The sequence below is a fragment of the Dromiciops gliroides genome, chromosome 2, assembly GCF_019393635.1.
Source record: "Dromiciops gliroides isolate mDroGli1 chromosome 2, mDroGli1.pri, whole genome shotgun sequence".
Classification (NCBI taxonomy): Eukaryota; Metazoa; Chordata; class Mammalia; order Microbiotheria; family Microbiotheriidae; genus Dromiciops; species Dromiciops gliroides.
The window spans coordinates 140,339,953-140,356,051 of NC_057862.1; the positions used below are offsets into that span (position 1 = coordinate 140,339,953).

The 16,099-nt window shown below is 35.4% G+C and overlaps 1 protein-coding gene across 4 annotated transcripts in view; it reads right to left on the reverse strand.

The window, feature by feature from the left end:
* APBA2 (amyloid beta precursor protein binding family A member 2) overlaps nt 1–16,099 on the reverse strand; it is a 373,381-nt gene that overhangs the window by 257,964 nt on the left and 99,318 nt on the right. The gene's annotated exons all lie outside the window — the stretch shown is intronic.

A 16,099-nucleotide genomic window follows, 5' to 3' on the forward strand; every position in this document is an offset into this window, starting at 1 on the left:
ATAATAGCATCTAGCTTATAGTATTGTTTTGAGGATCAAATTAAATAATGTATTAAAAATTTCGCAAACCTAATAACTAAATAAATGCTATTACTATCGTTAGTCTTAAACCTCTGTCCTAATTTCACACCGTTGTCTATTAGTTCTACATGAATGACTTCCTGAGCTATATCACTAAACCTAACCCTTCTTCTGATATTTCAGTCCTACATCATCAACTTTCTACTTAACATCTTTACCCAAATGTCTTCCTGTCACATTAAACTCAATATGTCTGGAACTGAACCGATCATCTTTTTGTCAAAACTCAAGCCCCCTCCAGAAAACATTATTTCTCTCAGAAGAAAAATTTTGGAGTCATCCTTGCTATTTTTCCTTTCTGCTCTCTTGACATCCAATCACCAGTTCCTGATGATTCTTCCCCTGCAATGATTTATGATTCTTTTCTCACTTTCTATTCATACTACCACCATTTTAGTCTAAGTTCTCATCATTTCATACCTGGATTATTATTCTCCAAACTAAATTTTCTTGCCTCCAATCTTTGTCCTCTCCATCCTATATAGTGATGTCAGATAAATCTTTCTTAAACATTGCTTAGCCTACACCAGCCCCCTACTCAAAAACCTTTAAAGACTCCTCAATCCCACAAAATAAATTCAAACTCCTTCCACTAGCAAACTCCCCTATCATCTATCTCCTTACCTCTCTAACTTCATCTCCCATTCTTCCCCTAAATCAACTCTCCACAACAACAGAGCCAAACAAAATTTATTGTTCTTCAAAAAGGACACATATATTCCCGTTTCCATATCCTCCTCTTGCTTTTCCACGTCTAAATTCTAGCTTCTTTAAAGGCCCAATTCACATTTCACCTTCTCCATGAAGACTCCCTTTGATGATCCAGACCTTAATGATCTCCCTCTCCCTCTGAACTACCATGGTGCTTAGTAAAAGTACATTATTTATACCAACCAATTAATAAACATTTGTTAAGCTAAGTGCCAAGCACTGTGATAAGCATTGGGAATACAAAGAAAAAGCACAAAGAAATCCTTACCCTCAAGGACCTTACATTCGAATATGCTTTTATTTATATACTATTTTAAGATTTACAAAGCTATTGATCTATCATATATATATATATATATATATATGTAATATCATTTCTCATAATAGACCTAGGGATAGGTGTTATTATTATCTTTTTTTTTACAAAGGAGGAAATTAATACTAGAATAGTTAAGTGACTCAGTCAGCTAGGTTCACATAACTAGTGAGCCATGATTTAAACCCAGCTCTCACTGACTATAAATCCAACACTCTGTACCTTATGCCATGCTGCCTCAATTGTTTCACTCATCTAGTAGTTAGAACACCCTATCTTATATTTGTACTTATCATTGCGGTCTATTACCTTCAGGATCAAATATAAAATCCTTTTTTTTGTCTTTTAAAGCCCTTCCCAACCTGGTCCCTTCTTACCTTTCCAGGGTGGTTTTTTTTGTTTGTTTGTTTTTATACTTCCTTCCATGGGCAATACAGTGACACTGGCCTCCTTGCTATTCTTCACACAAGACACTACATCTCCCTACTCAGAGCATTTTTATTAGCTGCTCCCCATGCCTAAAATTGTCTCCCTCTTCATTTTTACATTCCAAGATTCCCTGGTTTTTTAAAAATTCTCAGCTAAAATCTTCTGCAAGAAGCCTTTCCCTATCCTCTTAATGGTTTGTGTCATCCCTTTGAAATTATCTTCAAGTTGCCCTGTATACATCTTGTTTGTACACAGTTGTTTGCATGTCTCACCCCTCCTCCTTAGACTTGAGGTCCTTGAGAAATGCCTTTCTTTGCATCCCCAGTACTTAGCCCAGTGTGCTTAATAATTGTTGACTTAACTTAATGTATTGTGTCTCCAGCTATATTTTTAACCATCTTTCTTCCAACCCTCTTTGAAGACAGGGATAGCACCTGGGACTCCTTCATTATTTCTTCTTCTTCTTCTTCTTCTTCTTCTTCTTATTATTATTATTTTTTTTTTTTTTTTTTTTTTAGTGAGGCAATTGCGGTTAAATAATTTGCCCAGGGTCACACAGCTAGTAAGTGTCAAGGATCTGAGGCCGGATTTGAACTCAGGTCCTTCTGAATTCAGGGCTGGTGTTCTATCCACTGTGCCACCTAGCTGCCCCTCCTTCATATCCTCTAACACCTAATACAGTGTCTAGAATAGGTGCATAATGAATTGTGTTGATGATTATGGACTTTAAGAAACCACCAAATCTAGTATTAGAGAAATTCTGCAGGGCATAAGAGGAAAGAGAGTATATATAAACACCTACCTAAAAGGCACAACAAATCTACCCTAAAAATTCCAAATAAAATCCAAACATATACAATGTGTTCTCAAATTACAGCTCTGTGCTGATCCCTATAATGCTTGAATTGCAGCCCTCACATGGAAACAGCTGCAATAAGAACGGATCTGAAAACTTCTCAAGTGCAAAAGCTAATGTACTAAGCCTCTCAACCGACATATGTTTAATACCTAGTTTGAATGCATTTTATAATTCAAATTCATCATATTTGATTGGAACTGCCTATATTTAATTTTATTATTAATCTACACATAAATGGGCTACAGTAAAAACTAGCTTCTTAAATCTTCCTAATTATCCAAAAGAAATCATAGATCATATGCCCACTCGTTGGCCTTATAAGGTCTACAGGGACATTGAAATTCTAAAAAATAAAAAATAAAAGCAATATTGTTCCCTGGCACTACATAGAATTATACTGGTGCCATAATAAAATGGAGAGATTCAGACAAAAGAAAGATCCATAAACAGGTTTGTTTTGGGTCTTTGTGTGAAATGGCATTCGTCCAATAGGCTTTTCCTTAAGGAAAAAAAAAGTAAAAGTGTCAAACACATGGACAATCAGGGGCCCACACCAGTTCCAAGTACAGCCTGAACCAGATAAATATGTAATTAAAAGGTATTTAACAACATAATTGAAAATACAATAGAATATAGATAATATTAATATGTGGTTTTCTAAGTCAATACATGCTCTCTAGGGAACTTTATGAACAGTTTAGTGGCCCTTATTTGAGGTTTGTACCATGGGTCTAGCAGCTCCCTCTCTGTAGAATCATGACCAACTCTTCAACAGTCATCTGAACTGTACTCTATTGATAACTATTCCTCTTCTTCCACAAAAAGCTCCCAACAAACAGAGCTAATCTATTAGTGAAGAGCAAAGTCAAAATAAATATTCTTTGACCAACCTCAAAAGGTTGTGGTGGTTCTAAAAGCACAGGAATAGACTTTTAGGGGCAGATCCAAGATGGCAGAGTAGGGAAAGCACTCGGCTGAGCTCTCCTAACATTCTCCTCAAAAACAAACAACCAAACAAAACTTTAAAATAATGCCTCATATCTAATTCTGAAGTAGAGAGCCAACAGCAGGTCAAAATGGAACATTCTTCCACCTTAAGACATTTTAAGAAGTCAGAAAGTAAGATCTGTGACACAGGGTTGGAGGCTGACCCAAGGTACATGTGAATAAAATACCAGTGGTGGGACTAGGTGGTGACAATAGAAGAAGTGGGAGCTCCCAAGCCAGAGATGGTAACAGGACTTGGCAACTTGTCAGTAAGAGATTATGGGGGGGCGGGGTGCAGTTAGGTGGTGCAGTGGATAGAGCACCGGCCCTGGATTCAGGAGGACATGAATTCAAATCTGGCCTCAGACACTTGACACTTACTAGCTGTGTGACTCTGGGCAAGTCACTTAACCCTCATTGCCCCACAAATTAAAAAAAAGAGAGAGATTACATGGTCCCCTTGTGCTAGCATTAAACATAGGACCAGGGACACTATTTGGCAACTACACTGCCTATATCCACTTCTGGGTCATAGTTCAAAGGCAGAGAGGAGCACTTTCAGACAAGGGGAACAGAAGCCTTAAGGAGCAGTATTGTTTTTGGTCACAAAGGATCAGAGACCCTAAGGAATATCATTTTTCTGGTCCAAGGGATCAAAAGCCCTTCCTGGGTAAGGACCAGAATGCGGACTAGTAAAAGCAATAACCATACCTCACTGAAAACTTCCAAACCCCCAGTGCAAAAAGGTCTGAAGCCTGAGACAGTAGTGTGCTCCTCCCCTACCCCATTGTGGGAAAAAGTCTGACTTTGACATAAAGTTCAAAATCAAGACTAGATTAGAGAAATGAGAAAAAACATGACCATAAAAAGTCATTATGGTGACAAAACAGATCAATACACAAACTCAGAAGAAGACAATGAAGCCATCAAAGGGAAAGGGGTCAACTGTTTACAAGCCCAACAAGAATTCCTCAAAGAGCTACAAAATTATTTTCAAAATCAAATAGGTGTAGTAGAAGAAAAACTAGGTAAAAAGATTAAAGGAAGAAAATTATGAAAAGACAATTAATAGCTTGGTAGAAGAGGTACAAAAACACTGAAGAAAATAATACCTTGAAAAACAAAACTGATGAAATGGAAAAGGAGGTACGAAAATGTAATAATGAAAATACCTCCATGAAAAGCAAAATTGGCCAAATGGCAAAAGAAATACAAAAGTTCACTAAAGAAAATAATTCCTTAAAAATTAGAATTGAGCTAGTAGAAGCTAATGACTCCATGAGATATTATGAAACAATGCCAAAAGAATAAAAAAATAAGAAAATGTAAAATATCTTATTGGAAAACAACTGACCTGGAAAATAGATTGAGGAGAGATAATTTAATAAATATTGGACCACCTGAAAGCCATAATCAAAGAAAGAGCATAGGCATCATATTTCAAGAAATTAAATAAAATAGTCTTTTAGGCAAATGTACTTTTGTTATTTGAACATGGCCAGCCCATCAGAGTTGTGCTCTCTGAAGTAGAGTTTAAATGCTTGACAGTTCAGCTCAAGATAGTACTTCACTGTCTTGTACTTTATCTTGCCAGGTGATCTTCAGAATCTTCCTATGACAATTCAAATGGAAATTATTCCATTTCCTGTCAGGGGACTAGTATATTGTCCAGGTTTGTCAGGCATACAACAATGAAGTTAGCACAACAGCACTGTCAACCTTAAGCTTGGTAGGCAGTCTAATACCTCTTCCCTCCCACACTTTCTTTTGGAATCTCCCAAACACTGAGCTAGCTTTGGTAATGAGTGTGCCAACCCCATCATCTATTTGTACATCCCTGGAAAATAAACTGCAAGAGTAAATTAACTTATCCACAGCATTCGAAATTTCTCCATTTGACTAGTGGTTTCACGCATGGATGGTATGGTGCTGACTGGTGGAGAACCTCTGTTTTCTTGGAGTTAATTGTTAGGTCAAAATTAGCACAAGAAGCAGGTATATATACTTAGTTGCTTCTCAACCTCAGAGGCTGTAATGATTACACAATAATCTGTGAAAAAAATCTATGGTGTTCAATGAAGAGTTTTTACAGTAGAGAGGGAAATGGGGGGCAATGCTTGAACCTCTCTCACATCTAAATTGGTTCCAAGATGAGATTTTATATATATTTTATATATTTTTTCATATTTTAATAAACACACACTCAAATGGTCATAGAAATCTATCTTACCCAACAGAGAAGTAGGAGAGGAAGGGAATAAAGGAAAGGGAAGATAATAAAAGGGAGGGTAGATAAAAGAAGGCAGTGGTCAGAAGCAAAACAGACTGTAGAATAGGGACAGGATAAAAAGAGAGATAGATAAATAGAAGAAAGTAGGATAAATGGAGAGGATAATAGGATAAATGCATAGTTAGTAATCCTAACTGTAAATGTGAATGGGGTGGACTCACCCATAAAATGGAAGCAAATAGCAGAATGGAACCTTTACAAAAACTGACAATATATTAGGGCATAAAAACCTCACAACCAAATACAGAAAAGCAAAAGTATTAAATGCAGCCTTTTCAGACCATAATGCAATAAAATTATATTTAGTAAAGGGCCATGAAAGCATAAATTAAAAATTAATTTGAAACTAAATAATTTAATCCTAAAAAATGAGTGGGGGTCAAAGAACAAATCATAGAAGCAATCAATAACTTCATTATGGAGAATGACAAGGATAAGAAAACATACTGAAATTTGTGGGATAAAGCCAAAGCAGTACTTAGAAGAAATTTTATATCCCTAAAAGTATACATTAATAAAAGAGGCAGAACAACATGCTAAAAGACTAGAAAATGAACAGATTAAAAATCCTCAATTCAAAAACAATATGGAAATACTTTTCTGAAAATCAAAGAAGATATTAATAAAATTGAAAGTAAAAATGAATTAATAATAAAAAATATATAAATTATTGGTTAATTGTTTTTTTTAATTTTTAAGAAGATAACCAAATTACCAGTATTGAAAATGAAAAGGCTGACTGTACCACCAATGAAGATGAAATTAACACAATTATTAGACATTATTTTGCCCAATTACATGCAAGTAAAACCTACAATCTAAGTTAAATGGATAGTATTTACAAAAATATAAATTGCACAGATTAACAGAAAAGGAAATAGGATACTTAAATAACCCTAACGTAGAAAAAGAAATTGAACAACCCATCAATGAGTTCCTAAGAAAAATGCCTAGGACCAAATGGATTTACAAATGAATTCTATCAAATATTTAAGGAATAATTAATCCCAATGACATATAAACTAATTTTTAAAATAGGTAAAAAAGGAATCCTACAAAATTCCTTTTACAAAACAAATATGGTTTTGATACCTAAACCAGAGAGAGCAAAAACAGGGAAAGAAAACTATAGGCTAATTTCCCTAATGAATATTGATGCAAACATTTTAAATAAAATACAAAGAGATTACAGCAATATATCATAAAAATCATACACTATGACCAAATAAGATGCAAAGCAAGAATGAAGGTCTGTTTTGATATTAGAAAAACTATAATCACAATTGACCATATCAATAAGAAAAACAGCAAAAATCATATTATTGTATCAATAGATGCAGAAAAAGCTTTTGACAAAATACAACACTCATTTCTATTAAAAAAAACCACACCAGAAAGCATAGGAATAAATGGAACCTTCCTTAAAATGATAAGTAGCATCTGTCTGAAATCAAGAACAAACATTATCTTTAATGGAGATAAGCTAGAAGCCTTCCCAAAAAGATCAAGAGTGAAGTAAGGATGCCCACTGTTGCTCTGATTATTCAAAATTATATTAGAATTTCTAGCTATAGCAATAAGGCAAGAAAAAGAAATTGAAGAAATAAAAATAGATAAGGTAACAAAGCTGCAATTCTGTGTAGATGATATGATGGCATACTTTTAGAAATCTAGACCATCAATTAAAAAGTAGTTGAAATAATTAACAACTTTGAGGAAGTTGTAGACTATATAATAAATCTACATAAATCATCAGAATTTGTATATGTTACCAATAAAACCCATCAGGAAGAGGTAGAAAGAGAAATTCCATTTGAAATAGCTGTAGGCATCATAAAATACCTGGGAGTTTACCTGGTAAAACAAACCCAGGGACTACATGAACAAAATTATAAAATATTTAGCACACAAAGATATATCTAAACAATTGGAGAAATATTAATTGCTCATGGGAAAGTCAAGACTATATAATAAAAATGAAATTCTACCTGGATGAATTTACTTATTCAGTGCCATACAAATCAAACTACCAAAGAATTGTTTAATAGAGTTAGAAAAAAGTAAACAAAATTCATCTGGAATAACAAAAGGTCAAGAATATCAAGGGAATCAATGGAAAAATGTGAAGGAAGACAGCCTAGCACAACAAATTTTAAACTAAATTATAAAGTGGCAATAATCAAAACAATCTGCTACTGGCTAAGAAATAAAGTGACAAATCAGAAGGTTAGGTTAGGCACATAATAAACAGTAATAAATGGCCATAGTAATCTAATGTTTGATAAAGATCCAAAAATCCAAGCTTTTATGGTAAGAACTCACCATTTGAAAAAATTGGTGAAAAAAATGGGAAGCAGTTTGGCAGAAATGAAGCGAAGACCAAGAGCTTTAAGGTCAAAATGGGTAAATGATTTAGATATAAAGGGTAATACAAAAGGAAATTAGGGCAGCATGGAAAATTTTACCTGTCAGATCTATGGATAAATGAAGAGTTTATGGTCAAACAAGAGATAAATAGAATCAAGAAAAGTAAAATAAATAATTCTGATTAAATGAAATTTAAAAAGGTTTATACAAACAAAACTAATGTAGCCAAAATTAGAAGGAAAATGGGAAATGGGAGGAAACTTTTTGCAGCAATTTTCTCTAATAAATGCCTCATTTTTCAAATATATAGGAAATTGAGCCAAATGTATAAAAATAAGAGCCATTCCTCATTTAATAAATGGTCAAATGATATAAACAGATAGTTTTCAGAAGAAAAATAAAGGCTATCAATAGTCACATAAAAATTTGATTAGAGAAAGGGCATATTAAAATAACTGAAGTAACATCTCACACATGAAATTGACTAATATGAAAGAAAAGAAAAATAATAAATGCTGGAGGGGATATAGAAAAATAGGGATACACATGCACAATTAGTTGAGTTGTTAACTTGTCCAACCATTCTGGAAAACAATTTGAAACTATGCCCAAAGGGCTATCAAACTGTGCCTGTCCTCTGACCCAGAAATATCACTACTAATTCTGTATCCCAAAAAAGATCAAAGAAAAGGGAAAGGGACTTACATTTATAAAAATACTTATAGCAGGTCTTATTGTGGTGGCAAAGAATTGGAAATTGAGAAGATGCCCATCAATTTGGAAATGGCTGAACAAGTTGTGATGTATGGTTGCAATGGAACTCATGTGCTATAAGAAATGACTGGCAGAATGGTTTCAGAAAAATCTGGAGCAAAGTGAAGTGAGCAGGTCCAAAGAGCATTGTATACAGTAACAGCAATATTTAATGATGATCAAGTGTGAAAGGCATGGCTGCGCTGATCAATACAATAAGCCAAGACAATTCCAAAGGACCCATGATGAAAAATGCTATTCACCTCCAGGGAGTGAACTGATAAACTCTAAGTGCAGACTGAAGTATACTTTTTTACTTTCTTCATATTTCTTGCTCTTTATTGTTATTTTTCACAACATGGTTAATATGGAAATATGTTATGCATGACTTTACATGTATAATTGTTATTCTATTGTTTGCCTTCTCAGTGGGCAGGGGAGGGAGAGGGGGGGAATGGGAACTCAAAATTTTTAAGTGAATATTTAAAAAATTATTCTTAAAAAAGAAAATAGCTCTCTTTTAGACACATAATCCCTTGACAATCAAAGTTTCAATTTTTTTTTTTTTGCAGGGCAATGAGGGTTAAGTGACTTGCCCAGAGTCACACAGCTAGTAAGCGTCAAGTGTCTGAGGCTGGATTTGAACTCAGGTCCTCCTGAATCCAAGGCCAGTGCTTTATCCACTGTGCCACCTAGTTTCAATTTTTAAATGTGAAAAATGTTTCTGATGCAACTTGAAATTTATGAAAACACTTATAGTTCATAGCAACAAAAACAAAGAGTTTACAAAGTACTGGACCTACATTATCTCATTTTTACCCTTACAACAACCTCATGAAATAGATACTTAACATATTATCCCCTGCTTTGAATATAAAAAGATCTGGATGATCAAAGAAACTGGAGCTTTCTGTAGTCCCACAGCTAGTGTTAGGGGTAGAATTTAACCTGAGGTCTACCAGAGTCCTCTAAGTCACACCAAGCCTCTAAGAAAGCCAAGACAAGGAGGTGATCAAAGTTTCAGAAAGAAGGAAGAACATGAAGGAATACCAAAATAGGTAAACATCAATGAATTAAAGTTTAATATTAATATTACCATAATTATATGCAATTAGCAAGTCTACAAACAATAGAAATAAATTAGCTGGCTCAGGTAGTAGGAGCTTGGCCTTTTACTAAAATAGAAGTCCATTCGATAAATATTTATTGAGTATTTATTATATGTATTCACTATGCCAGATATAAATAGTTTCTAAAAACTTAAAACCTTACTGGGGAGAGAAGACATATGTACATGTGCAAACTTAAGGCAGTCTGTGATTAATTTCCAAATGAATCGAATAGTCCAGTCACTCAGGGAATTCAGAGGGAAGCCCAAACTTGCTAGCACATACATCTGCAAGAGATAACTCAAGGTAAAGGTAACTGAGATGTTAATTCATATGTGCGATCTTCCCATATATTATATATCTGGCTTTAGTCTTCCTAGTAAACTTCATTTATGTCAGATTTATTTTTTCCATCATACTTGTTCCATTAACTTCTGGATGACCATCTGTTAATCTTAGATCCCTGTAGGAGGTAGAGAGGGTTGGACTAGATGACTAATGTTCCTCCCAATTTTAAGAGTTTATGGTCAACTTTTAATGGTTGTTGAGGGAGATTGGTATGATCCATTCTTCTCTTCCCCTTTGTGATGAATGGAAAGTATTTCTGAGGGTTAGGAATAGAGCAGGTACAAATAAGTCTTCATGGGAGAGGAAAGACAAGTAAATCATATGTAGACCTTGAATTCATTAGCAATTGGTTCTAACCAAATGAGCCAACTAGTCATTCTGCGTTTTGAATATGTTATATTATCTTAACTATTTAAGACATCATCAAGATATTCACAACTAACCTAAAGTTTTAAAGCTTTATTCAGCTTTATATTCAGCAGTTTCCAATGAATAAAGGAAGCAGGAATTCTGGGTTGCTGGGCAATAAGAAGCTTTGATGGCAAAGAAGGGGAATGAACATTCACCAGACTCTAGGGATTCACCTTCATGATATAATAAAAGAAAGCCTGGTGATACTAATACTAATACTAATGATAACAATTTTCTCCAACCCTACTTTGAGTTAAAAAAATGTAATAACTTTTATTCCACTATGAGTGCCATAATGCTAAAAATTCTTTAATCTGCAAGAATCCTTGAAATGCCGTTTTATTTATAAGTAAGACTGTTGAATCCAAATCTTGGAGCATAAGCATTCCTATACAGTGAATACCACTACTTCATATATTAGCAATTTACTTGGAACCCTAGAAATGGGTTAATGCATAATCCTAGTAGCAAACAATAAAATCAATCATTTGGCTCTAAGTAGTAATTATATTTACATTTTCTATCTTCTGATGTATCTTTTATGAAGCCAAATAAATGCAGATTTAAAAACTCATTTCCATGACAACTATAAGCAAGGAGCTGAGCTCCATTCTAAAGGATGAATTCCCCTTCTATTAAAAAAAAAACACCAAACTTCCTGTTTAGTTTTGATGAGTTACATGGGGACACCTAAGATGTCAAGTACTCAAGTTGGCATATATGACGAGGAAATGAAATAGTAACTAGTTATATGAAAAACTTCTTCAGAGAAAAGGACATATACAAATAAGATGCTATTCTCATATTAATAATATATACATATAATTCTAATCTTCCTGGTTCACTAAGTCCCAGGAAACAACACATGATAGAATAGGTCTCCAGGTATAGAAAAGTAACCAAGAGATGGGAACATACAAGCTTAGCCACCCTTCTCACTCTGTGAGTCTTTTCTTCATAGGTTTAATGTATTTAGAGTTGAAAAGAACTTTAGACATTATCTAGCCTAACTCCTTCCTTTTATAGATAAGAAAACTAAATCACCAAAGATCACACAGCTGGTATGGCACAGTGGATAGAGTGTTGGGTCTGGAATCAGAATGACTCATCTTCCTAAATTCGAATATAATCTCAGGCAATTACTATCTGTGGGATCCTGGGCAAGTCACGTAACCCTGTCTGCCTCAGTTTCCTCATCTTAAAATGAGCTGGGGAAGGAAATAGCAAACCACCCCAGCATCTTTGCCAAGGAAACCCCAAATGGGGTCATTTAGAGTTGGACACAAGTAAACTGGCTGAACAACAACAGCAACAAAAGATCATACTAGTAGTAGAAGAGAGCTTGAATTGAATCCAGGCTTTCTGACTTCAAATCAGGTGTTACTGCTACTATACCATGCTATTCAGACACCTCATTTAGTGATTAATCGTCATCGTCATCATCAAACATTTATAGCAAATATTTATATAATCAAACATTACTATGTTCCAGGCATTGTGCTAAACATGTTACAATTATTACATCATTCGATCTTCAAAACAAGCCTGGGAGAATTATCACCATTTTACAGATAAAGAAACTGAAGCAAATAGAGATTAAATGACTTGCCCAGGGTCACACAGCTAAGACAGGATTTGAATTCAGGTTTTCCTGACTCCAGGCATGGCTCCCTAACTACTGCATCACCTAGTTGCCTCCATTCACATGTATGTAGCATGAAAGACATACTGGAAATTCCAGTCAGAGATAATCCATATATATATTTTATATCTATCTAGATATAGATTTCAGTCAGCAAACAAGCATCAATGTCAGCTAGGTGATATAGTACTGAGGATGCTAGACTTGGAGTTAGAAAAACCTGAATCTGAATATCTTCCTCATTTACTGATTAACTTATATAACACTGGACAAGTCATTTAACTCCTTTAGGCTTCAGTTTCTTTATCTATAAAATAGGGACGATAATAACAGGGCTGGTGTGAGGATCAAATGATATAATAAATGTAAGACATTTTATAAAATTTAAAACTCCATATACATGTAATGTCATAATATGTTTATAACATGATAATTATATATTATATAATAACTATATATTGTTATAATATTCTATGTTATAATTACCGATGTGCTAGATATTATGCGATATGCTGGAAATAAAAGGACAAAAATGAGGGTTCCTGCCCTCAAGGAGATTATATTTTATGGAGAGAAACAGCATGAACACATATAAGACAATTTTAAAATGATACAAATTAATTACAAGGTAGTTATAATTAACTGGCAAGAGGCACTAGCAGCTGGAGGGGAAGGTTATTGAAAAAGACCTTATGTAGTAGAAAGGGGAGAGGAGAGAGGGGAAGCAGGCAGATAGATTAAGTTATTCAGCTAAGGTCTGGATTCAGAAGTCTTGGGTTCTTACTACCTGTACAGCCTTGAGTAAGTCACTTCCATTCTCTGGGCCTATTTCTTCAGCTGTAAAAAGAGAGGGTTGCAGCAGATGGCTTCTGTGATCCCTTCCAGCTCCAGATTCACGTGCCTATGTATTCTTGTGATTTTCAGAGGCAAAAGTGAGGGGGGAGGGGAACAGTCTATCCAAAGGTACAGAGAAAGAGATGGAATATTCTGCACGAGGAACAGCAAAGAGGTCAATGTGGCTAGACAGTAGGATATGTGAAGAGGAGTCATTTAGAGTATTAGGCCAGAGCCAGATTGTAAAGGGCTTTAAATTACAAATAAAGGCATTTGAATTTTTCCTAGGGATAATAGGGAGTCAGTGCAGCTTCTTGAGCAAGAGAGTGGAACTCGGTCAGATCTGTGCTTTAGAAGAATGCATACAGAGAGATATTACAAATGGCAACAGGCACTTTAACCATGGCATAATGTGAAAGAAAGACAACAGTCATTTGGTAGCTCTAAGAGATCTACCTTCTGTCACATTCATTTTTCAGCTATAGATCTGTCATTTTGTTTCTTAAAATAGTCTCTCACTAATGACCTATCTAATTAAAATTCAGAAAAATAAAGAACCAGCTGCTACCAAATCTTGGAGGGTGCACTGTACAGGAGAAACAGGGCAAAAATTGATGGGGGTGGGAGATGCAGATCTCAGTTTAAGTTGAGAACTAAAAAACTGGTCATGAAAATAAGAATACCACCACGCAAACCAGGCTATTTTTACAGAACATGTATGAATGCTTTTAACAGTCAATCAACACTAATGCTACTCTTATAACCACAGGTCTTTGAGTCTCCAAACAGAAGAGAACCCTTGAGTTGGAAGCATGAATCAGTGCCGAATATGTATTTTCTCCTCTAGTTTGCACTGCTGTGATAAGCTTGTCATCAGTCACCAGTCATCAGCTTTAAGCAAATTACAAAGAAATGTCGACAGAAACAATGACAAAACAGCCTTGTTAAAGCCACTTACTCTACAAGTCAAAAACAGTTCTTTTTTTTTAACTCAATTTAATAGAATGGCCCATAAATAAAGTATTAACCTCGACTGGGAATATGTCTTTCTTGCAACAGTCTTCTTGGGGGAAAAAACAAATAGATGCTCATGGGTTTTTGCATTAAGATTTCTAGTTACCAACAACACTAACCATATTTTGCCCTTTTGTGGTGTTCACTTTTCCCATCAACATTCAAAATCTTTAATGCTAACAAAACCATCCTGCTATCTCCTGTGGTCTTTGGATGAGGAACCTCAGAAAGTAACTATAATCTGTTAATCTTACTACACTGTCAATCTATCAATTGTACTGACTGTCAAACTGTCATTCCCTATACTCACTATTGTGTTTATACTGATTCCCACTTGGCATTGTAACTATTGAGATAAATAGTTAACATTGATTAATCTCCTGTACTAATACTCAATAAAGTTATATTTCTCAATGTTGCAGAAAGAACACTGGGTTTGAAGTCAAAAGGCAAGGATCCAAATTATGACTCTACCACTTATTTGTCTGTATGACCTTAGGTAAATGATTTCATTTTTCAGACCTGATGGTAACCTCTAAGGTCCCTTCCATCTCTAAATCTATAAGCCTATGATCCCAGATCAGTCATTTATTAAATGACCTCTTACCAGATGGTCACTACCAGTGTGACCCTGGGCAAGTCAGTGTAGAGTCACAGACTTAGAACTTTTTTTTTTTTTTTTGCAGGGCAATGAGGGTTAAGTGACTTGCCCAGGGTCACACAGCTAGCTAAGTGTCAAGTGTCTGAGGCAGGATTTGAACTCAGGTCCTCCTGAATCCAAGGCCAGTGCTTCATCCACTGTACCATCTAGCTGCCCCCACAGACTTAGAACTTAAAAAGAACATTCTAGATCATCTAGTTCAATCTCCCCATTGTATACATGAGGAAACTGAGGTCCAAAAAAGGAAATGAACTTGCCCAAGTTAACACAATTTGCAAGTAGCAGAGCTTCATGTAGGATGGCAGATCTTTCCATCATGTCATTCTGCCTCAGTGTCCCATCTATAAAATGAAGATGACCTCTAAGGTGTCTTCTAACTACATCCCAAAGCCTGCTCCTAAATTTCAAAATTATTCTGTAGGGCCAGGCTTAACGGTACCACAATAACTCACTGCCTTCCTCCTCTGAATATTTTCCTCCATAACGAAGCTTAAAGATTGTTGTCTCCTTAAGAAAATTCTCCTCTTAAATATTTTGGAACAGTGACCACGCCCAGAATCTTCAAGGAAAAGCAATATGCTCTGTGCTGAGAGTCAGGAGTTGAGCCAGAAGGGTTCTATTTCTTTCTGGGAGACACTTCTCATCCTGCCCCTCACCAGACTTTTCCACTTCTACCCCCATGAGCGTTCTCATCATGGAGATGTCTCCACTCTAGTGATCCCCATTTTTCATTGGTAAGTTCCTGCTTGGGACCACCAATTAAAGAAGTGCTCACAGAATCTACATTCACTTCTCTTCTAGATCAACTGCCACTGTTTCCCAATATGGGGAATCTTCCATTTCCCAGCTCTTTTTTATAACATGTAAGATATAAGCTGCCTCCTTAGAACATAAGATATAAGTTCCTTGAGGGCAGGGACTGTATTTTTTTTTTTGCTTGTATTTGTATTTCTAGCACTTAGCACAGTTCCTAGAATAAAGTAAGCACTTTAGTGATCTAGCTCAATTTAGCTCTTTCCACCAATGCTGCAGATGGCAAAACATCCACATCTACTCATTTTGTCACTCTTGTCTGCATTCTCCCTTAAGTTCATTATAAGGGGGATCAACCCAACATCGTCGAATCCTTTCTTGCTTTCTCCAGATATTTAGAAGGTAGCAGTGGAGCAGTCTAGCAATCCACCTGTCATTTTTTACCCTTACCATGTGACTAGCTCACTCACCCCTTCTTATTCTACATCTCCCAATGATATCCTTTACTTCTGTTCTCCAAAGACCCTTATTGAG